At 39.4% G+C, this 25,284-nt stretch overlaps 1 pseudogene; it reads left to right on the forward strand.

Moving 5' to 3' along the window:
• Positions 1–357: 357 nt before the first annotated feature.
• Positions 358–15,895, forward strand: LOC138585232 (G2/M phase-specific E3 ubiquitin-protein ligase-like; annotated as a pseudogene).
• Positions 15,896–25,284: the final 9,389 nt, after the last annotated feature.

Consider the following 25,284-nt stretch of genomic DNA (forward strand, 5'->3'; position numbering starts at 1 on the left):
GATGCGGTTTACTGCTTCTGTTGCAAATTATTCTCGAGAAAGTCCACAAAACTGTCAACAGAGGGACAGCGTGATTGGGTAAATGTAGGTGCTTTGCTGAAACAGCATGAGAATAGTCCAGATCATTGCAATCATATGGTGAAGTGGAAAGACTTTGCCCTCCGTCTTTTTAAGGAGAAGACTATTGATGCAACAGAAATGGCCCTTTTGGAGGCAGAAAAAAATCGTTGGAGAGATGTTCTCATCCGTTTGATTAGTATCATTCAGTCTTTGGCAGAGAGGAATCTTGCACTCAGGGGGTCTGTTGATACTTTGCATCAGGACAACAATGGGAACTTCCTTAAAGAGGTGGAACTGATGGCAAAATTTGACCTGGTGTTAAAAGACCACATCAGACGAATTGATAGTGGAATGCAGCACAACACTTACTTGGGTAAGACTATCCAGAATGAGCTGATAGAGTGTATCAGTGACAAAATAATGGAGGCAATGGTGTCAGAAATCAAGGAGTGCAAATATTATTCAATAATATTAGACTGTACACCTGATGTAAGTCACCGTGAACAGATGTCTGTTGTGGTGCGCATAGTCACTCTGGGCAAAACACCGGAAATAAAAGAGCACTTTTTAGGATTTCTGATAGCTCCTGAATCCACTGGCCTGGGTTTTTCCAATCTAATCCTTAACAGGCTTGAAGAATTGAACATCCCTTTTCAGGACTGTCGGGGTCAGTCTTATGATAATGGGGTTAATATGAAGGGCAAAAACAAAGGTGTGCAGGCTAGGCTATTGGTTAAAAATCCACAAGCTTTTTATGTGCCTTGCAGTGCTCATACCCTAAATCTGACAGTCTCAGATGCGGCTAAAGCATCAACGGATGCCTCCTGTTTTTTTGGAAACGTGGAGAAGGTGTACAATTTGTTCGCTGGGTCCACTCAAAGGTGGGCCATCTTACAGAAGTACGTTGACCTCACCCTCAAGTCCTGGAGTGAGACGCGCTGGGAAAGCCGCATTAAAAGCATTGAAGCTTTGCGCTACCAAGCAGAGAAGGTGAGGGAAGCCCTGCTAGAAGTTAGAAATAATGCGACTGACTCTGTAGTGGCAGTTGAAGCCAACTCCCTTGCTGAAGAAATAGGTTTATTTAGATTTCAGATTTGCTGTGTTGTCTGGTTTGACATCCTGTCTAAAATTAACATCACTAGCAAGCTTCTACAGTCAACCAACATTCAGCTTGATGTAGCTGTTAACCTTGTCCATAAGAACAAAAGCGAACTCATCAGTTACAGAAAAACAGGCTTGTGTGATGCACAGACATCTGCAAAAGAAATTTGTGAGCAGATGAACACTGAAGCAGTGCTGAAAGAGAAGCGATTGCGTTCTACAAAAAGGCACTTTGCCCATGAGGCTGCAGATGAGCCTATAGCGGATGCTATGAAGAGGCTAGAAGTGTCCTTTTTTAATGCTGTAGTGGACTGCAGCATTCAGTCTTTGGAGGATAGATTTAAGTCTCTAAGTGAGGTTAAAGAAAACTTTGGAGTGCTGCTCAATTTTAGGGAGCTAGATCAAAAGGTTCGGAGGGACCAGTGTAAGGTTCTTGGGGAAAAACTCTCTTGTGGAGAGGAGGCTGATGTTGATGGTAGCGCACTGGCTGTAGAGATTGAGAGTCTTCCTGAACTTCCCCAAACTAGGATGACCGCCCTTGAGCTTCTCACATACCTCTCACACAATGAGATGTGTGAGCTTTACCCAAATCTTTGGGTAGCTCTCAGGATAGCCTGCACTCTGCCTGTGACAGTTGCCTCAGCAGAGAGGAGCTTTTCCAAGCTCAAATTGATCAAAACATACCTGAGATCCTCAACTGCCCAGGAAAGACTAAGTGGACTTGCTGTTATTAGCATTAATAACAAAGTTGGCCAAGCAATACCATACAATGATGTCATCAGTGACTTTGCCTCCAGAAAAGCTAGGAAGGACTACACTGTATTGAGACTGTGAAAATATTATTATTTCTCAACTGTTTTCAACAATAATTGTCATTGTTGAACCCTTGATGTTATTATGTTTCTGATTTCTCAGTTTTGTCATTATTGTAGCAAATAATTTATTTGATATGTTTTGTGACAGTTTGTTTTTAGTTAATAAAAGAGTAAAGTCAAAGTTAAAAGTTTTAAAAGCAAAAGTGGAATACTGAGGCACTTTTATTATTTAAGTATCTATTCTTTTTGGAACATTTTATTTTTGATTATATTAATGTTTGTCTGTTTTGGTTTTATTTTGTACTTGAAGATTGCTAATTTAATTCATTTTAATTTGAAAAACAAGTCATTAAACTGGTTTACTTGTTTACAACAAATGCAATCTCTGCTGTTGTATTTTGTCATTTTTGAATTCGAGTTCAGTAAACCACACTTAGTACTTCACTTTGAATATGAAAGTTTAAAATAAATTTGTGATTTTAGTACCCTCTAAGGTTAAAAGGTGACTGGTTTGGTGTAAATAACAACTATATTAATACAGGGGTTTACCAAGCCCAGGGGGCCAGAGGTCTAGAGGGGCCAGGAGCCCCAAAACATGGGGGCGGTGGGGGGGTCCTTATGCATCTGTGCCCAGGGGGCATAGTGTGACATTTGTGTCAATAATTGTCAAGCGCAGGTGACTCCGCGGTGGTGGGAGGGGGGCCCCCAAATCAAATTCTGCTTAGGGCCCCCAAAAGGCTTGGGCCGGCCCTGATTTTACTGCACAAAGAGCGGTCGCCGTCATTAAGAACTGTGAAAGCACCGGGAAACACCAGCAATGTGACGACACACAGTAAGCATTAAAAAGCTTTCCCAATACACAGACTTTTATGGGCTCAATGAATGAACCATCAATGAATTACTTTTATAAAGCCTACATTATGCTTTTACAGCCGAGCAATCTCTATAGATGCAACACAAATAGTTTAGTAATTTTTACTATACTAAATACTACATTTTTATTATTGTACACCTCATGCTTTTACGCTAGGAAGTGCTTAATTTGTGATACTTGATTTGAGTAAAATAGTTTCTTCTTCCTTTCATTAATTGTTGTGTTTGATATTGTTTTGTTTAATTTTGTTGAGTATTGGTCTGCTTATTGTTTATGGCAGCATTGTATTTTGCTTGTTACCTTGATTTGTAAATTAGTGGCTGCCAACTTCAAGTTTAGTATATTCTATGTTTCCCTTTGTCCCTTTTCAGTTGCTGAGAGCCAAAGGTGGTGGTCATTGTGTCCCTGGTGGTGGTGATTTTCCTGGGATCCCTCTCATCCCTCGATGACCCACTTTCATCACTGGTTAGCCTCAGCACTGACATGGTCCCTGTGTGATAAAATTGTTTCTCTTTGTTTTTTTTAAATAATTCAATTTTTCTAAATATGTAAAAAATATATAATAAAATATATGTGGCGTGTATCAGTATGGACAGGGATCACATTATCAGGATCTGATAAAAGCCTTCAGTGACTGGAGTCACAGAAACTGCCTCCCACTGAACACCTCAAAGAGAAAGGAGATGATAATCGATTTCCAAGCCCCCTCTTCAGCCAGTGAACACTTGTAGGGTGGACACTGAGGTGGTGCAAACCTATAAATATCTAGGCGTACACCTGGATAACAAGTTGGACTGGTCCCTTAACACAGACACACTCTAAAAAAAGGGGCAGAGCAGCCTCTTTTTCTTAAGGAGGCTCAGATCTCTAGACATCTGCAATAACATGCTGCAGATGTTTTATCAGTCTGTGGTGGCAAGTGTTCTGTTTTATGCTGCAGTCTGCTGGGGAGGCAGTATAAGACACAAGAATGCAAGGCGACTGGACAAACTGGTGAAGAAAGCTGGCTCTGTGATTAGAGTCAGGTTGGACTCACTCAGTCCACTGTAACTGAGTTGCATTGTTAGTTAGACTTGCTGTTTTACTCAGGGATCTGCAGTGTTTTAATCACAAATCCACTGCTTGTCCCACTGTTTGTAGTTTTGGAGCTTTTGACTTCAGCTGCTACTTGTGAGGGGGAACTTAGCCTCTTCCTCATATAACTATCTTAGCTTAAATATTTTACGTTTGATTCGCAAAATTGTAAGTACTTACGTTGGGACCTCCTGCTGTCAGCGCTGTTAAACTGTAGCTGTCATGAACCGGAGACCAAAAGGAAGGACTCAAACAGCAAATTCCAAACTAGTGGACAGAATTCAGAAGGGTTTAATGCCAGGCAAAGTTTGGTACACAAAATCAGCAGTCAGAATCAAGCAGAGGTATCAAAAAACGGCAAAAAGGCAAGGTAATAGGCAAAACAGGGTCAGAAGATGTCAAAAAACGAGAGCTAGGAACAAAATGCTGGAACGCGACACAAGGGTACAAACGAACTGGCAACGAGACAGGGGAAGACAGGGGGTAAAATACATGAGGTAATGAGGGTGATGAGACACAGCTGGGGATAACACAATCAGGAGCAGGTGAGCACACGACGGGGGAGGGGCAGGACACAGACCTGAAACAGAGACAGGGGTGAGTGATTTCGAAATAAAACAGGAAATACCAGACAAGACACAGGAGAAAAAAAGAAAAGAAAACTTAACAGGTAGACATGACAGTAACAGTGTTTTTCAATGCTCTTTGGTGGGACTGCAGATAAGTAAGTCATTAATAACAGTTTGCTGAGGAGAGAGTTTGACAGGGGCTGCAACTTGTGAGTCTGTCTAATAAATACACCTTGCATAAATGCTTTCTAGACCAAACATACTGTCGTACAAACATTTCTCATATCATTCATCTCTTCTGTATGACACATACACGATGTAGTGTAATGAATGTGGTTACATAAAAGTGGATGTTGGCGAGGTGTGGTTTTAGTTTGTTGTAGGTACTGTTTAATAACTGCCATTCATACACATACTCTGCTTCATAGGGGCTGTACTGGACTATCTGAAACTCTGCTGGTAATCTGGAGACTTTCAAACTGTCTGGGAGTGATGTTATGAAAATACCAAGTCTGCACATGAGGTCTCATCCCTATTGGATTAAGTCAGTGATTCTCAAACTGTGCATGACACCTGGTGCGCCACCTCTCCTGTGTGTGTTTTTTTGGTTTGGAAAATGTAGCAGGCAGAACTATGTTTTAAACTTCGGACAACCCGGACTCATTTTCGGGTGGCACAGTACACAAACGCGTTGCCCTCGCATATGTCAATGATTTCTGTGAGAAGCACATTGTTGGTAAAAATTTTGAAGCTTTATAATCAAATGTTTTAGAGTTGAAGTTATATAATCAAAAGTTTTATAATGATATGTTTTAGTTGAAACTTTATAATCAAATGTTTTAGAGTTGAAGTTATATACCCATAAGATTTATAAATGAAATGTTTTAATGCCTTAAAGGTAAAGTTTTTATAGTTATAATGCCTTAAAGTTAACTTTTCTATAGTCTAAAGCCTTAAAGTTAAAGTTTTACAGTCAAATGTCTTAAAGTTAAAGTTTTACAGTCAAATGTTTTATAGTTAAGGTTTTACAGTCAAATGTTTTATAGTTAAGGTTTTATAATCTAATGTTTTATAATAAGTTTTTATAATCTAAAGTGTTAAAAAATATTATTTTTTAATTTTATTTTTTTAAAACCATTTGTCCTGAACTATACAACACGTAAACGACGTCATTATCTGTGTAGACCTGGCGGTTGTTATCAAGCTGCTCTGCTCCTCAAGCTTGCGTGTAGCTAGCTAGTGCGAAATGGACAGGTTTTTGACAACAAATAGACCGAAGTAGCAGACCAACAGCCCTGCCATGGAGGACTCTGCTGCAAAAAAACCTAAGAACTCAGCATAACTCACTCTCATGAGGCAGCATACATTAAGTATGGCTTTACACCAATACAGAAAAATGGCCATGATTGCCCGAAAAGCGTCCTCTGTCTGGAGACCCTCTCAAACGAGTGTTTAAAACCTTTGAAACTTCAGCGTCACTTGGTGCAAAAACATCCGGCAGAGGCCGATAAAACGGCAGACTTCTTCAGACGTAAAGAAGAGCATTTGGTCAGGCAATCTGCTGCATTCACACAGCAAGCTACTGTGCCCGAGCGGGCCCTGAAGGCATCATTTTTAGCCTCATACCACATTGCTCGTGCTAAAAAACCTCACACAATTGGAGAAGATTTGATTCTACCAGCTACCAAAGACATTGTCCGAGAAGTGCTTGGTGAGGATGCTGCCGAAAAAATCGACGCTGTCCCACTCTCTGTTGTCTGTGAGTTTGGGGGTCCCCGGCCAGAAGCTAATGTTGTTTGGGGGGCCTTGGCATGGAAAAGTTTGGGAACCCCTGTTTTAGGCAACCTCATCAAACGGGCGCAGCCCGTAAATTCTACTTGGACACGACACTTAAACGAGTGTTGTCCCATGAGGTGCTTATTGACACAGCTGCTGACATCACCGTCATGTCCCACAAGCTGTTCAACCAAATGACGGCAAAACTAGAACAGTCTGGGCAAACCCTTCACCTCCATAGTCATACACTTGACGTCCGCCTTCTCCACGGCCCCCACTGAGTCGACCTCAATCACCCTCATATACTGGACGATTGGACGAATATAACTAGTCTTTTCAGTCTTTGTGTCTGCGTTTGACGCGATTCCCTTGCTAATTGGTCAAGACTTGCTAAGCCGCTTTGAACCTGTAATGGCCTTCAAGCGACTCAAGATATGGGCGCAGGTGCAACAACCACTACTTGCCAAGGTGCCAGGTCAGAAGGCAGCCCACTGCTATTACTTTAATCTGGGTAACTTATCACCGCAACCATTGTAAATCGAACAGACTCCTCAGCCGGAGTACCTCCTCCAAGACAACGAAACACTGCGCTGCCACCTTGAACCGCCAATTGATAAGGGACAATTTGTTCCCTTTGCAAAGGGGGGGAACCTCTTTAAGGGGCGCGCCAACTCAGATTTCGAATCTTGCCTTGCAAGCTTACAAGCCTGCAAGCAGCTGGAACCAGACTGAAACTATTCAGGGCCACAAGCACAAGGTACAAACTGTTGACAATTCTGTTCCGTTCCCTACGGGCACCAATCCGCCAACAGCCATCACAACGGTGGGCGTTAAAGCACTGCAGCAACAACAAAGCCTGCAGTCGCGTGACCCAACGCTGGTCAGAATCATCCCTCAGCTGACTACCACTCCCGCCCACCCGATCAAAGTAACAAACTTCACTGCCGTGCGTAATAATACGCACCAAAGGGCACTCAAACGGCAAACGAAATATGTCATGGAGCTCCTTAAGCATGACTCAGACGATCGCAATTCACCTCAACTCATTGGTCCTCAGAGCCATGGGGGGGTATCATCGATGTATGCCCATGACACACCTCGTGCGAACCATCTCAGCGTTAAGATAACATCTGGCAGGTTGCAACAGAAGGTTCACCAGAACCAAAGTAACAAGCGCAAAAACCCGACTTGCAGGGCCCTCAGTAGGTCTACATCAGTAAGAAACACTCACACTCAGATCGCCACCAGGCCAGTGAATAACATGCTCTACGAAGTCCATTCCTCTGTAGATAGCCTAGAACCTACTGTAGTGTTGTAGCTTATTAAGGTATATTTACATTTTTTTCCCTTATTTTTATTTTTAATGATCAGCCTCTTCTAGTCCCAAATAGGTCTTTATTTGGAGAAGATAGCATAGCTAATCTCTTTAGATCCCTCAATCCTCAGGTTCAGGTATAGAATAAGGGGGGGAGATACATCAACTCTGTGTACAGGTAAATGCGTTGATATGACCACCTACGTACCTCACCTGGCAACACCACGCCTTCCTTTGCCCAGACGATCCAGAAGGTTGCGTCAGTGCGAAGGGAGGGACTGTAGCGTGGCATCAGGATGGGCCTGATCCAGGCCTGACCTGGTCATTTTACCCCAGCAGGAGGAGAGATAGACCGCTAGAGCTGGATGCCAGGCTGATTCCATCTAGGGCAGCTATATCATTAGAGAAGAATCTGGTGTTTAAATATTTACATAATATTTATAATATAATATTATAATTTATATATTTAAAATATTTTCAATCAAAGAAAAAACTGTTTAAATGCAAAAAAAATCAAAAATCAAAAAAATCATTTGAACTTTTTTTCGATTTGAAGTGATTTTCTTTCTCTTTTTTTTGAATGAAGTGAAAAAAGTTTTGAAATCGTTTTTAAAAAAAAAATCATTTTGACACAAACATACCGCAGTGGGCGGGTGCTTCCCCATTGGTCAGACATGTTTGAGTGACAAGTGTCTACACCAACGACGTCTTTCTGATAAGCAAGTCATGGTCGCCAGCAAGCCAGGAAGCAGTGGTGGAATTGTTGGTAAGTAGATAAAACCGTATTAAAATGATTGGTGTCATGTTATTAGCCTACTCTGTTTGATATTTCGATTAAACATACAGCTTGCTAACTTAGCTCACGTTGACTAATTTGTGTGATGGTGTTAGATATCTAACGCCTTCATATTGTCAGGCAGGCTAGCAGGGTGCGCTAACGGCTAATTGAATTGTTTATTTCACTTAAGTAACGTTACAGAGGCTTGCTATGTGCTAGTGCTATATTATGTTATAATACGTAACGTCATTAGTGGTCAAACAACAGTCCACAGGCCAACTGTTGCCCGCAGCGCTGCCTGTTTAGCAGCAACAGGTCATGCAGAGCCTGAGTCTATCTTCTCACACAGCCCACAGGATTACAGCTATTTGACTGTCCCGCTCTCTCTCTCGCTCACGGGTAGTGGTCTGCCCACCATCACACATACAGGCAGTCAAATGCTCACAGACACAGAGGCAGATGCTGTTATTTTGAGAGCGGGACATACATATGCCATCCCGTACGGAAAATAATGTTGCATACCACCGGTAACATATAATATATTCCGTTGCTCGGTGCGCAAACTAGCTGTGTCAGGCATTATTTATAAGTAGCCTAATGTCCCGCACAACTCCACATGGAAAACTGGCAGTTCAATGAAGTGATGCTTATTGTCTGACATAGTGTACAAGTAGTTACTAGCTTAAAGTATTGTGCCAATAATGATCCTTCTGGTAAATTTGGCATTCAGTTGAGACACAAAAGCTCTTAGTTTAATGAAAATCCTTGGAAAAGAAGACAAGATTGTTTGTTTAATTAGTATTCATTTATTTAGATTTCTAATATCATATAGTATTGTCCTGTCAACCAATTACAAGTCTTGCCTTATTCAGTGTTGATTTATTGACATGTTTACGTAAGAGTTTTTATTAGAAGGTGTGTGAGTGAAAGTTGTCTGAAGTTGTATTTTTCTATTTTATTGCAATGCTGATTGATAATGTAGGACTCTGGTCCTGGCTTGGCCTAAGTTTTGGTGTCTCTAGGTGCTGTGCTCTGTAGGCATGACACATTCATTTCTTTATGTGATACTTTATTTTTTGCATCAAATTATATGAAGTATTGATAAGCAGTATTGATATCGATACAGGTATTGCTGCACTCTCAATTATAACTGCTCAATAGTGTCGTATAGTTACTTTTACTATACAAGCCATCAATTTTGATGGCTTGTTAGTGTAACCGTGAAGCATAATGGCATTAATGCTAGATATATATATATATATATATATAGCGTACACTTAGCCAGATATTTTTTATTTATTTATTTTTTTTTTAAATTAGCTAACTAGCTAAAGCCTTAAGTAGCTGAAATGAAGTTGTCTCGTGTCTCTGTCTGCAGCAACACACACACACACACACACACACACACACACACACAGACAACGATAGCTACCTACATTAACTGCAACATCTTTCCAGGCAGCAGATGGACTAATTGTTTTTCCTGTTGATCAAATTATGTTTTTTTAGGCCAAGAACTCCACTAAAACTTTTTGGAACAGGATTGCTTAATAAAGGTAAGAATGGATGGGTGGATTTTATTTATGGTTGCTGAAGAGGACCTCAGATTCAAACATTATTGCTCTTTTTATGTGTCTGGTGTATTGTAGGTCATAACCATTTTCACCACAGCCATCTTTTCTCCCTCCCATTTAGAAAGACCGATACTACACATCACCTCTTGTGCATGTCTTCATGGCAAGGCGATTATCACATACTCAGGTTACACTCCACTTGCTATTGACTGGATTCACACTTTTTAATCTTTTTTTTTTTTAAAATAAATTATTAGTCTTTTTAGACTCTACCTGCTTCATCTAAAGTGATTGATGGTGTTATTGTTGATAACAGTGGTTAACTTAGGATCTAATCTCTCATCCCAGTATGACCAGCAGGCAGCCACTGCCGCTGCGCAGACTTTTCTGTCAGTGGTCAATCGCACCATAGAAGAACCCAGGCAGAGGAGTCAGGACATGCCTACTCTTCCAACTGTACAAAACGAGATGTCCAGGTAGTGTAGCCAGCCAGCAGTAGTGCATTTATTTTTCATGTCAGCCATGCAGGTTGTAGGGGATTTGTGAGATGTTATTCCACATACACAGCCATCCCATGCAAATTTCATTTTTTACTGACCCCTTTTTGTAAAATATTACAAATCTATTTTACAAACAGGGGTCTCACATTTTTTTTACTTTTTTGCAGATCATTCCCTGGATTTTTCAAAAGAAAATCTGCAGACAAACACAGAGACAAGAAACATAAACCATGGAAAGGATTTGACATGGCTTTTTTCTTATTGAGTGACAAAGCAGAAACAACCCCGACCACACAAGATGAACTGGAGCTACTACAGGCAGGGCTGGGAAAGAGGACTCTCTCGATCACTAAAGACTTAAGCCATGAAGAGGTGAGGAGCAGCATCTTTCTTTATCTCCCCCTACCTCCTCTATCATTGCCTTCTCCACGATCGATTTTTACAGATATACCTTCCTGAAATGTTCTGTCTTTATTACTGTAGTTGTCCACTTTACTGGAGAGCACCTACCCGAAAATGGCAAGTCTTGAAATCTGTCAATGTGCAATAATCTCTCAACCACAGTGCAATAACCTAATTTAGTTTAATCGAACTAAATACCAGGTCAATTACCCACTGTTTACTGGTATATTTTCTAAGAGTGTATATTTTATATATTTTGTTATCTAATTTTGTACTTTTTTATATATATATCTATATAGATAGATATATATATTTTGATCTTTATTTTTTACCCTCTGCGTGCTGATTCTTTCCTATTGTATTGTACTGTATAAGCTGCTGGAGACTGAATTTCCCAGAGGGAGTCATCCCAAAGGGATCAATAAAGTTGAGTCTAAGTCTAAGTCTAAGTCTGGTATGTTAAACAAGACATTAGATTAACATAAGGTTATTTGAATAGAATCTTTAAATAGTGTGGAGCCCTGCACTACACAAGGCTTTTCCGAGTTCAAAAGGAGTTTCCAGAGTTTCCCAAAATAAGCTGTTCGAAAATACTGACTTGACAGTTTTTTGTTTTTTTTTAAGCGGGCACATCCATGTGTACAGTGATCATAATGTGATAACCAAACTTGCCGCAAGGAGATATGGGAAATTTAGTGAATAATGTTAGAGCTTAACTCAAGAAGAGATGTCATAGAGGCTCGTATCTAAAAATAAAAACATCTAATATAGTTTTCTGAAACATGACATTGTAGATTATTATAATGCAGAACACCTGATTGTGCACGTTTTAACTTTTTGTCCTCGATTTCATTATCATTACAGTCGATAATACTTTTCCTCATGTCATTATTTTTCACTTACAAGTATGCCATGAATGGGTCAACTTACACTGGCTGAATGCCATGCTCAGCACACTGATGTTAATATACTTGGTTGGCACTACTTTTAATTCCCATAAAACTTGAATTTGCAGGTGGACATGGAAGGAGGAGAATGACCGCTGTCGCCTTAGAGTCAGAGGGTTACACTGGCTCTGTTCTCAGAAGTGCCTCCACAGGAGGGAAGTTTATGTTATATATTGCTCCTCTCCAAGAGGAGATTGATCTGACACCACTGCCAGTGGATGCTCCAGAGTTCAGTCTCATGCCAAAGGCTACATGCACACAGTGCAAAATGGTCATGCCATTGCAAATGCTAGCCCTTCATGTGCAAGGTGACTGTGAAGGGACGTCTCGGACAACTCTTTGTGATTCAGAGGTGAGACGCCTTTCTTGTCTCATTTTTCCACTTAATGCAAGTGAAAGGTGAATGTTGCCACCAGGCCTCCAGACTAACTTTTTTCAAAACTGTCCCTGAACATTCCTGAAAAACGGTCTCAACCATCCCGAAGTGAATGTAAACTGTCCCAAAATCGAAATGGTGGTTTTTTTTAGTGGTTTTTTTTTTTTCTCTAATTGTTATCATCTATGTCTGTTACTGGCATAAGATAAACAGAAACATCATGATGAGAAAATAAAGTGTAGTCATAATAAATTAAAAAAGCCCCTGGAAACATGAATTTGAATATTAGAAATACATATATTATATCAAAGCTGAGTGTCTGATTAAGCATCCACAAAAGTCTGAGTGAAAATAACCATAACTATAAGAAAACCTGGTTTAAAAAATTTCATTTTGCTGTTTAGATTAAACAACTCTTGGTCTGTTTAAATGTTAAATGACTGACAACTGTCAATCAGAGTGTTATCTAGTTATCTGACACATTGTTTGGCTGCATTTTCAGCAAGAAGATGAGGAGCTTGATTCTTCTGTTCCTGCGACTTCAGATGTAGTGCCACCATCGAACAAGGTATGGTTCTATGTAGGACAGAATAATATTTATTGCAATAATAATATAATGTTTTATATTTTTATGACTCCTGATTTTGAGTGAAACCATAAATGATCAAATGAACATTTACCATTTACCATTTATGCTGAGAGGGTTGCTATAAAAATTTGAACTAATCCTGTCCATACATCTTCCCATTTAGCAAAGTAAGACAAAATGCCCGATATGCAACAAATACTTCCCAATCCAGGACATTGAGTTCCACGCCAGTATCTGTGGAACAAGGTAAGTCAAGTCAAGTCACATTTATTTATATAGCACATTTCGTGCGACAGGTGCAGACTCAATGTGCTTAAGAGTAAAAAAAAAAATAAATAAATAAAACAGACAAGTGGTGTATGTACTTTGCATATAATAACATCACATTTTTTAGTTTGCTGTGATTAGATGGAATTCATTGTAACTTCCATTCTTAGTTGTAGTCCTGTATGGAGCCCAGATGCTGGACCTGAAAGTCCCCATGATCTGCAAGAACCAACACAAGATCCAATAGATGACATCTCATGGTAAAAAAAAGAAAAGGGATCTTGAAACTTGGATTTTGCTGCCAAAATATCTTTAGATTTTTAAGATGTAATAATTTATTTTAACAGTGAAGAAGATGTTCTGCATTGGGTTGACTCAAAAGTTGAGACGGGGAAGACCTTTAACATTTGTGTCTCGAGGGATAACATGCTGGAGAGAGGTCTAAAGCTTTGGCAGCGCCAGAAGACTGGAGGCCCAGCGAACAAACTGAAAATTACCTTCATAGGAGAAGCTGGCATCGACACCGGGGCATTAAGGAAGGAGTTCCTGTCTGGTAAGTAGTAAGCCAGTCACAAGTGTGTAATACTTCCAATCAACAATAAAACCCTGTGACTGAGGCTGTTCTCTGGTTTGTTTATGTCCACAGAGATGGTTGCTGGGACAGAGACGCGCCTCTTTGAAGGGGGGAAGAAGGGGAAGATCCCAAAATACTCCATCACTGACCTGGACAAAAACTATTTTAAGTTTGTTACTCTTATTCATATTCTCATATTAACCAACAGTATTACTTATTTACTTGCATTTACACAATGGTGTATACTATAATGGTGTGTACAACTACTCACTGCTAGAGGAATAGACTACATTAAAAAGATATTGCTCATGGTACACCTCTACATATCTTGTCTTAAGACACTTTGACTCTGTGACTTTGGGTACATAGTAAGTAACCATTCCAAATATTGGCTCCTGGCCATTCCAGCCAGGAACTTATCTCCTGATTCTGTAACGTGAGGCACCTTGGTGTACAAGTGCACCCCCTGGACATGATGCTGGTATGTCACAGGGACTTGGGTACATAGGAATGAATTTATATTTTCACCACGGCATTGTATTTGTCTTATCCGGCTTAGTACAATGTTACGATGTCATTTAGCAGACGCTTTTATCCAAAGCGACGTACATTGAGAGTTCCTACAACACAAGCAAGGACTTGTGTAGTACTTCCTACTCTTGGTAACTGGATATCTCAGGACAAACAGCTTGGCAGAATTTGATTATATGTGGCCAGAAGGTCCAGTTGGACTCTGAACTAATTAGATTTTGGAGTTCAAAGGTTAAGGTCACTGTGATCTCACAAGGTGGTTTTAGTCTGAAGAATGTGATCTTTGGGATGGATGATAAATTAGTCACAATTAACCTAAATATTCACTTTCATATTTAAATTGTATTCCTTCAGCCTTCACCACATGGGGTAAACAGAGGATATTGGCCTAGATGGCAAACTGACTCTTGTTGCGGGAGGAATATACTCACATGGAAGTATTTTCAACAAGCAACTTTCTCTAGCATAGTTTTTAGATAATTGAGGGAAAAAATATATCCATGGTAATGGTGTGAATGAACAGGGAGGTCAATACATAATTTTGTCATAGCATCACATTTTTATTTCCCCCTCTTATATCCAGAGTTGCTGGTGAAATATTTGCAGTGAGCCTTGGCCAAGGTGGACCGCCTCCAAGCTTTCTTCAAGAGTGGTGTTACCAGTATCTGGTGACCGGGACGCTGAAGGACATCACAAAAGAAAATGTGCATGATGCAGAGTTGTCCACATTAATCGAAAAGGTGTGTTGAAATCTCAAGCGCATATCCTTTCCATTATGAAAGTCTTGTGTGAAAAATATTTTTTCTGGAAGTTATGTTTGGAAAATATGCTTTCAGATTGAAAATGCAACTGACGTGACACAGTACACAGAGGAAATTCTCAACTGTGGATATACAGGCCCCATCACCTTGGAGCACAAAGACAGCATAGTAAGGTATGCATTGTTTTTTCTATAGCTCACCAAACGTTTCATGGATTTTTACCAAGGTGCAGTGAGCCAGCCATGGTCTACAGATGACAAGTTAAAGTCATTGGGCCTCATTCACAACCAGTGCGTACGCACAAATCTGTGCTTAAACCTTGCGTACAATCGTTTGACGCACAAATCTGGGATTCAGCAATATTTTCAAAAAGTCTGCAGTAAGATAGGCACTAAAGTTAATGTCCAATGTCTATCTTCTTTTTGTTAGAGCTGTTTTGCTACATGCCACCACGAAGCGTACACCAATGCTTTAACAACTGCGAGAAGGCCTTGAACTCTACCAACTACTGTCAGTCATGCAAAGGAAACCCAAGGAATGTCGGAATCTTTTCGTGATTGGGGATGATGACAAGGTAAAATAAACAAGACGGGTGCTCATAAAACACAGTCTTGCTAACGAGCCTAAGGCAAGGCAACTGTATTGAAATAGCACATTTTAAGCACAAAGTGATTAAAAGTGCTTTACACAGTAAAATAAAAATCTGCATATAGCATCCACATTTATAAAATAGTAACATGAATGCCTAAGTCCAAAACCAGTCCAAATCCTGTCTCACACCCCACACTTGGAGATGGCTTTCTGTGTTACCTTCAGTTGAGAGACAGCCATTTTAGTCCCCCTCTTAGACAATTTATGGGGTGGGATTTTGTTTTGATTGGTGGTTCCGACCTATAATAACTCTACTGTTCAGTTTAAAGTGGTTCATTATTTCCTCGCCCCACTATTTTACTCGTGATCTAACGGCAAGTGACTTTCCGTTTGTCTGAAATGCGTGAAATTTTAGGATTAGACTCCCACTTAAATATCACGTCTCATACTGTTTGGTGTGCTAAATATAATTGGTTTTGGCTATGCTCTTGTCTGTCTTGACTTCTAAGATGCAATCCAAACTAACCAGCCCAATGTACTTTATTGTTTCAAGGTTGATTCACATTACATCATCTCCAGCCTGGCTCCAGTGATGAGCGAGACAGGTTCAGTAAAACAAAGGACAGAGACGCAGATACTGAACTTCTTTCAAGATTTCCTTCTCGAGCTGGAGGGTATGTATTGGCATTACATTTTTACATGTTGGTAGCAGAGCTACTCCATGTCTACAGCAGCTGGTTTAAGGTCATATGCAAGTAAATCACAGACATTGTGGGGAGTCTGGGTACGCTACATGAGCGACCTACAGGGGGTGCCACTGTCATGTCAATCTGTGCAATTTATGCTTGTTCTACTAGTGCAGCTTACTCCCCCCGCTTTTGGTAATTTTCCTAAACTCACGTTTTGCTTTCAAATCAACTGAGCTGCACCAATGTCAATGTCATCCATCAAACTGAATATGAAACTTTTTCACCATTTTCTTGCATTTGACTATGCTTAACTAAAGATGGGGACACCAGTCAGCCTGATGAAGAAGACAATGGAGCACCACTCTCGGTTCCTCGAGTGATGCAGTGGCTCACGGGGCAGGCTCACAGACACCTGCTGGTCTCAGAAAGGGAGAATTTCAAAATCAAAGTCCTGTTCGATCACACTTGTCTTGAACGCATGCCAAAGCACACAGTGTGCTACCCTGTTGTGAGTGCATGCAGCACCACTATAACATTCCCCACAGCACATCTGAAAGATAGTGATGCATTTAAGTCCAACCTTGAAATTGCAATCCGATATGGTTCCAGGTTTGATAGAGTTTAACTTTTTGTTTTACTAAACCTGATGTGTTTAGTCAGTTAATTTTAGTTCGACCCTGATCCTCTCAGACTACTAGTAATCACCACTCCTGCAAAATGTCTCCTGTTGTCTGCTGGGTGTTCTGTTATTTTCTTGCAACCATGTCTTTTTTTCCTTAATTTTTGCTACCATGGTCTTGCATATAGAAAAGTTCTGAGATATACTGTACAATTAATGGTATACCAGCATTGACACCCCCTCCATCTCTGGGAAACAAGCAGAAACTGATAACATGACAGCAGAATTTCAATTGGCAACACACTCAAAAGCTCTGAATGTTTGGACAGTTGCTATTGCTCTCATGTGTCTGATACACTGTGCTCAAAATTATACAAAGCAAAATTTAAAGAGGGATGTATTTCTTTGCATTTCTGCTTGTTTCCCAGAGAAGGGTGGGTATAAGTCTGACATTTGACATTAGGTGTTGACCACTGAAGAGACCAGAAAGTGCCATAGAGGTGTTAAAAATCTTGTTAAAGTTATAGTCTTTTGTTACTATAATAATTGTTGTTGTTAATAATAAGAATAATTATTATTATTATTTGAGCCTATAATGATAATGTAATTCATTGTCATATGATAATGTTCATTTTAAATATTCTTGTTATATTGAATATACTGTATTTTTCACTGATCGTTTTTACACACAACAAGCAGGCAGCAAACTTAATTGATTAGGCTATTCAAATCTTCCTATGTGGTGGCAGGACGATTCAGGATCTACTGTAAGGTCATTAATGTTCTGTATTTTGTTCCAGCAATAAAATAATTTGAATTAAAGTGGTTCTCGTCAGGATGCGAGGGTCTGATGCTCCTTTTGTTTATGCATTTTTCATGTTTAGAGATGTGTGTACATACAGATATGATTACCCAGCAAACATTTTGATGTCTTTCTCACTTCTGATTAACGTTGTACATTACGAACCGAATCGGGTTGAATCGGAAGCTGACGAATCGGAAACTAACTTCAGCGTCGTTTGGTGGTCATTTAGGTTCATCCTGTCGTCTATTTGAGGCAATAGAGGGGCTGAAATGAAAGTTTTTCTTAGGTCATTTTTCAAACAGACGATTAAACGCCGGCAAATCGATGTGGAAGTGACAGAAGGAAAATGCAAAGATTGAGACTTGAACTCACATGTCCCAGTTGTGTGCTACCACTGCACCACTGAATTGAAGAGCCCCTTACGTGTCAGGTTGATCTGTATCATCATGTGTACACAGCTGATCAGAGAGGGATTTTGTTTCGACCTACATATTGTTATGATTCTACTTACCGAAAACAGATAATTAAAAATCTTTATATAAAATAAATGTTCAGTAAAACCAGCTGTTTGTGCTGTCACCTTACGTTTATTCCCCTGCTGTATAATTACATATTTATATGGGAATTTTATATGAAACAATTTTACATTTTATATGAAACATATTCTGTTACATCATTGCAAGTTTTCCTCAAAATCACCATTTCCTGAAGATTATGTTTTAATGCTCTAATTATCATTTAATCATAATTTATGAATGTTTTTCTCATATGGACAGCTAGCAGCAGCAGGATCAGCAGCTTTGAGAGCTCCACAACACACATTCCATACATTATCTTTCTGATTTATGGCAAATAAAATATGGTTTGGTGAAAAACATCACAATGTGGAAATGAAAGACCAACACTAGTTATCATTTTAGGGTTTAAAGATCCTTGGACGTATTCATTGTTGATCAAAAATGACCACTTCCAAATACTGTACTATTATGAACAACAAAAATGAAACTGCTAGCAATAACATAAACAATTTTTAAAAACATGTTTTTCAACTGCTTCACATATCAAAAATTCACTTATAAATCAATATAACAGACATGCAATAACATTTCATATTTAAAATGTATTTTCAAACTTATTATACAGGGTATATGCAGGAATGCAAAAGTTTATTTCAATACCTTTATAAGGCTTTTTATAGACCTCAAAATACTTTAAGACCTCATTTGGTCGGTGGAGGAAGTGGTGTAGGACTTCATTAACAGGAACAGGAAGCCGGGGAGGCAGAAGAGGACATTGATGAACTTGTGGACAGTGAGCGAGCCCCAGGAGGTGATCTGTAAGGTGGTGTAGTGATCCATCATGCAGCCCCAGGCGTGTTAGGGCTGCAGTGGGTTATACTGTTGCTCTTTATGCTGTTGAAAGGGGGAGGGGTCTAGCAGAACAAATAGTTTTTTATGTTATAGTAATCAGGTTTTAGATTATTATATATAGGTTAAATTTTGGACATTGACAGAAAATACTTAAATGCCTGTAGTGTAACGTTTCATGGTGTATGTGAGTAACCATGTGTTAGTTACCTTCATTCAAAGCTGAGTGGTGTCTGTCCATTTACGCATGGGCTGTGGGTTTCAACATACAAAGGTTGGGTTGGTTTTTGGAACGCATTTAGAAAAATATGTTTAAAATTTATTTCTAGGAATTTGTAAAAAGTAAAGACATTTTCTTAGTGCCCCTTTTTTAATCATAACATTGACATGATTAGCTGTGTATTTGTATTGTTTCAAAACATGTTTGCTATAATCATTAAGCACTTAATAGTGTGGAGCGTCACTCACTCATTACAAATTGAAGAGCACGCAGGTATATATCCTGACCAAAGGATAAGGAGTCAGAGTTAGGATTCACTTCATGTTGCAGCAGAGCAAGATTCTCTGCAGACAGGGGGGATGGAATGTCAGGAACAACAACCCCATGGTCAGTGTCTTCAGATACCTCCTCCTGATGGTCTGTGTGCTGCAGCTGCATGGCCCAACAAACAAATTAATGATAATAGACAAAGTGCTTAAGGGAAAAACTGTCATGCCAATCAAGTATTACATGCCCACCTCTGCATAGTTTGGCTCAGGCACAGGTGCTTGGAACATTCCAATGTTCCACATCTGTTGAGGTGTAAGGTTTGCCTCTGTGCTGATCGGGTGGTTGTTCCAACTGTCTGTGAAATGCTGTAGATCTGACCGCAGACGAGGTACGAACACATATTGCACACAGAAGAGGTGGATCGCATTAGACAGATCAATGAAGCCCTCTTCTTCCAAGCTGTGTAGTGCGTTGTAGTACTTTGACGTTACAGAACTCCAAACATCTCTCCATAAGCGTTCCACCCTGAAAAAAGGCAGACAGACAATGGTTAGAAAAAGAAACACTGGTGCTATCTGTTCATAAGTAAATGGCATTTATGGCTTTTAAGTGGTGCAGCCACTTTTATGCCGGTGTGTGTGTGTCCGCCAGTTCACGCCAGGAAATTTCAATCAGGAATGGAGAGTATAGGAGAGAGCGAGCTGAAATCTGTGCCAAGGTTTGTGACCACTGTTCAATGTAAAAGATGACTGCCAACTATAACCAGCATACCATGGAGCTTGTTGAAAGCAGCCATCTTGACAGAAGAGGGTAAACCAACATCCGGTCAGACTGACACATGATTGACCAACAAATGGACACAAATTGATAATGTAATTAATGCTTCCTGTTAGTCACATTGATAAAATACAAGTTTACCTTCAGTTCTCTCAAAGTAGCTGCTATAAAAAATGGTCTATTGTTGCAAAGCAGCAGAGCACTGCTTACTCCTCCACTCTGAGAAGGATTATCAAAAAAGCAGATGTCAAGTGTAGATGCGACAAGTTCATTTAATTACCTCTGGTTATGGACACTTTTGCCTGCAATAAAGCTTCCACGGCCTGTTCCTCGGACAGTAAACATGCACCTGGCTATGTCGACATTTTCCACCCCTTGATCAGCTCTCACTCTGAAAGAAAAGCAAATGCTTTCCCCCCCCATATATGACATAACTTCATAATGTACAGCAGCACGTCGTTCTTTTATTTCTCCTGCAATTTGAATATATACCTTGAGGGCCATCCATTTCTCTGAACACCCTCCATGAAGAAGCCAAAAGCAGTTGCTGCTTTGTTGTTAGCTGCTGCGTCCAGATACAAAATCTATGAAAGAGGTAGACGCATACCATGTATGTTTTGGAGTTGTTCATAAGGGGAAATATGTTGTGAATGAATAGAAAATGAAATATCTACCTTCCTGGAAAATCCATCTATTCCTCCAAAGATGACGATGTTATACCTTTAAAAAATGCATTTGAAAAAATATATAATTCATTGTGTATTACATGTATGTAGAACTCCCACATCATACAACACAGTAAATTGGTCAACAAGCAACGTCATACAAACATAAAATAAGTTCTGCCAGACAAGACATTAATTTACCTTATCAGTTTATGATTTGTATCAACATGGACGAGAGACAGGGGAGCAGGGACAGAGTAGCTTCGTCGAGCAATGCAACGAAGCTGGATCATCCTGGCAATGATACCTGCACCATCTACACGCTGCAAAGACAGCCTCACTCTTTTCCATTGAAGACGAAGGCCCATTGCTTGGAGACTTCCTTTGACCATTCTGTAGCCTGCATGCGGCATCCTTGCCTTAATGGCCCTGACCTTCTGGTCTAATTCTTCATCAGAAATTACAGAATAGCATGCCCTCTCTGACATGTTGTGGTCCTTCATTCTTCTGTAAAGGGTTGACCGTGAAATGCCATGCATTTCTGCTAAATGAACTAGAGGTAAAGAGGTATCCAGCAGCGTCTGTAGTGTGTCACGACTCATTTGTAGTTCTGGCCGTCCTACATTCCCACTCCAACAAGTGGTGGCTACATCATTAAATAGTGGAGGAACAGGATTCTGTGACAGATGTGAACTGAGCACTAAAGTCAACTGTTGCAGACCATCAGCCAGCTCTGCGGGAATATCCATGTATTGTGTGCCAGCTTGAATAAACTGCAACTCTTGAGTGCACACAAACAGGAGGTACTCAAAATCAATGGGTACTCTATTGATGACAGAAACCAACCTATCCCTTAACCTCAGTAAGAGCTGTTGTGCCATCGGATGCCTGCAAATTAAAATTTAGCAGAATAAGAGGAGCAATTTTGAAACTCATGTATAAGTGTACTTGTATGAGATAGTCAGTGCATTACCTGCAATAGATAATGGGGAGCACAACCCCAAAATGGAGAATCAGCAGCAGAGGTGATGTGTAGTATCGGTCTTTCTAAATGGGAGGGAGAAAAGATGGCTGTGGTGAAAATGGTTATGACCTACAATACACCAGACACATAAAAAGAGCAATAATGTTTGAATCTGAGGTCCTCTTCAGCAACCATAAATAAAATCCACCCATCCATTCTTACCTTTATTAAGCAATCCTGTTCCAAAAAGTTTTAGTGGAGTTCTTGGCCTAAAAAAACATAATTTGATCAACAGGAAAAACAATTAGTCCATCTGCTGCCTGGAAAGATGTTGCAGTTAATGTAGGTAGCTATCGTTGTCTGTGTGTGTGTGTGTGTGTGTGTGTGTGTGTGTTGCTGCAGACAGAGACACGAGACAACTTCATTTCAGCTACTTAAGGCTTTAGCTAGTTAGCTAATTTAAAAAAAACAAAACAAAATAAAAAATATCTGGCTAAGTGTACACTATATATATATATATATATCTAGCATTAATGCCATTATGCTTAACGGTTACACTAACAAGCCATCAAAATTGATGGCTTGTATAGTAAAAGTAACTATACGACACTATTGAGCGTAATTGAGAGTGCAGCAATACCTGTATCGATATCAATACTGCTTATCAATACTTCATATAATTTGATGCAAAAAATAAAGTATCACATAAAGAAATGAATGTGTCATGCCTACAGAGCACAGCACCTAGAGACACCAAAACTTAGGCCAAGCCAGGACCAGAGTCCTACATTATCAATCAGCATTGCAATAAAATAGAAAAATACAACTTCAGACAACTTTCACTCACACACCTTCTAATAAAAACTCTTACGTAAACATGTCAATAAATCAACACTGAATAAGGCAAGACTTGTAATTGGTTGACAGGACAATACTATATGATATTAGAAATCTAAATAAATGAATACTAATTAAACAAACCATCTTGTCTTCTTTTCCAAGGATTTTCATTAAACTAAGAGCTTTTGTGTCTCAACTGAATGCCAAATTTACCAGAAGGATCATTATTGGCACAATACTTTAAGCTAGTAACTACTTGTACACTATGTCAGACAATAAGCATCACTTCATTGAACTGCCAGTTTTCCATGTGGAGTTGTGCGGGACATTAGGCTACTTATAAATAATGCCTGACACAGCTAGTTTGCGCACCGAGCAACGGAATATATTATATGTTACCGGTGGTATGCAACATTATTTTCCGTAAGGGACGGCATATGTATGTCCCGCTCTCAAAATAACAGCATCTGCCTCTGTGTCTGTGAGCATTTGACTGCCTGTATGTGTGATGGTGGGCAGACCACTACCCGTGAGCGAGAGAGAGAGCGGGACAGTCAAATAGCTGTAATCCTGTGGGCTGTGTGAGAAGATAGACTCAGGCTCTGCATGACCTGTTGCTGCTAAACAGGCAGCGCTGCGGGCAACAGTTGGCCTGTGGACTGTTGTTTGACCACTAATGACGTTACGTATTATAACATAATATAGCACTAGCACATAGCAAGCCTCTGTAACGTTACTTAAGTGAAATAAACAATTCAATTAGCCGTTAGCGCACCCTGCTAGCCTGCCTGACAATATGAAGGCGTTAGATATCTAACACCATCACACAAATTAGTCAACGTGAGCTAAGTTAGCAAGCTGTATGTTTAATCGAAATATCAAACAGAGTAGGCTAATAACATGACACCAATCATTTTAATACGGTTTTATCTACTTACCAACAATTCCACCACTGCTTCCTGGCTTGCTGGCGACCATGACTTGCTTATCAGAAAGACGTCGTTGGTGTAGACACTTGTCACTCAAACATGTCTGACCAATGGGGAAGCACCCGCCCACTGCGGTATGTTTGTGTCAAAATGATTTAAAAAAAAAAAAAAACGATTTCAAAACTTTTTTCACTTCATTCAAAAAAAAGAGAAAGAAAATCACTTCAAATCGAAAAAAAGTTCAATAAAAAAAACAACACTTCAAATGATTTTTTTGATTTTTGATTTTTTTTGCATTTAAACAGTTTTTTCTTTGATTGAAAATATTTTTTTTTTGATTGAAGCAACTTTTTTGGGATTGAATAATTAAGACACAAATGTCCTACCCATAACATGGTCCAAACACAAAAAAGATTACTTCAATCAAAGAAAACATTTTCAATCCAAAAAAAGTGTTCAAGTGCAATTTTTTGAGTCTCAAATATTTTTTTGCATTCAAAAACATTTTTTCTATGATTGAAAAGGTTTATTTTTTGATTGAAGTGATTTTTTTAATTGAAAATATTTTTTGTTTGTTTGAAGCAACTTCTTTTTTGATTGAATTATAAAGACACAAATGTCCTACCCATTATATGGCCCAAACACAAAACAACAATACTTCAATCAAAAAAGTTGCTTCAAACAAAAAAACCTTCACTTCTATCAAAGAAAACATTTTCAAGCAAAGAAAAACAGTGTTCAAATGCATTTTTTTGAGTCTCAACTATATTTTTGCATTCAAACACTTTTTTTCTTTGATTGAAACGGGTTTTTTTGATTGAAGTGAAGGTTTTTTTCTTTGAAAATATATTTTTTGATTGAAGCAACCTTTTTTTTGATTGAATAATAAAGACACAAATCTACCTTCATATCCTTCGGGCACAATGTCGCCAAAAAATAAAGGAACATTTCTTACCAGACAAAGAGTTTGAATGGAATTGAGCCCTATGTTATTGCCACTGCTGTCCAAGTTAACCCTTGTAGGACGATTTTTTTTCTTCTTTAAACCAAATACTGATGACTTCTGCGGGTCTGATTGCAAGTCATTGCAGTGCATTTCAAAAAGTTCTTTTCCACGCAAGATTTCCTTTGGGTCATCCTCACTGTAAACATTCTGGGCATCATCTTTTTCAATCAAACACAAAAATAACGTGCACTGAAAGACTCAACAAAGCCCATAATTCCATGCATCGCCAAGTTGTCCCCAGTTATCTGACATATAGTGCCGTGGACTTTTTCAGTAGAGAAGGGCAAATCGAGGCCATGATTCTCCAGTGTTTTGATGTCATCAATCAGAGGCTGTAAAATAGGATCAAAGCCGTATTTTTTCACATCTTCTGTATGAAACAGTGCAACCAAATGAATGTTCATCACAGCAGAGTTCAACTTTGGTGGCAGATTTCTGAGGACAAAATAGAGAGCACCGATTTTGTGAACACCATGTTTTGAACCCAGAGGGTTGGCGGTCTCAAAGTCATCATAATAGATCTGAATTTGTAAAGAGGTCTGTTGTTTTGAGAACAATGGATGCATCTTAAAATAACTCCCTTCACAAAAGTCTTCATATCTGTCAGTTTTTGACACACAGGGTTCTCCGAGCAGTTTGCAAATATCAGAATTACAACA

Source organism: Semicossyphus pulcher, unplaced genomic scaffold (assembly GCF_022749685.1).
Source record: "Semicossyphus pulcher isolate SPU_LCO1_2020_fin unplaced genomic scaffold, fSemPul1.0.p SCAF_11, whole genome shotgun sequence".
Taxonomy (NCBI): Eukaryota; Metazoa; Chordata; class Actinopteri; order Labriformes; family Labridae; genus Semicossyphus; species Semicossyphus pulcher.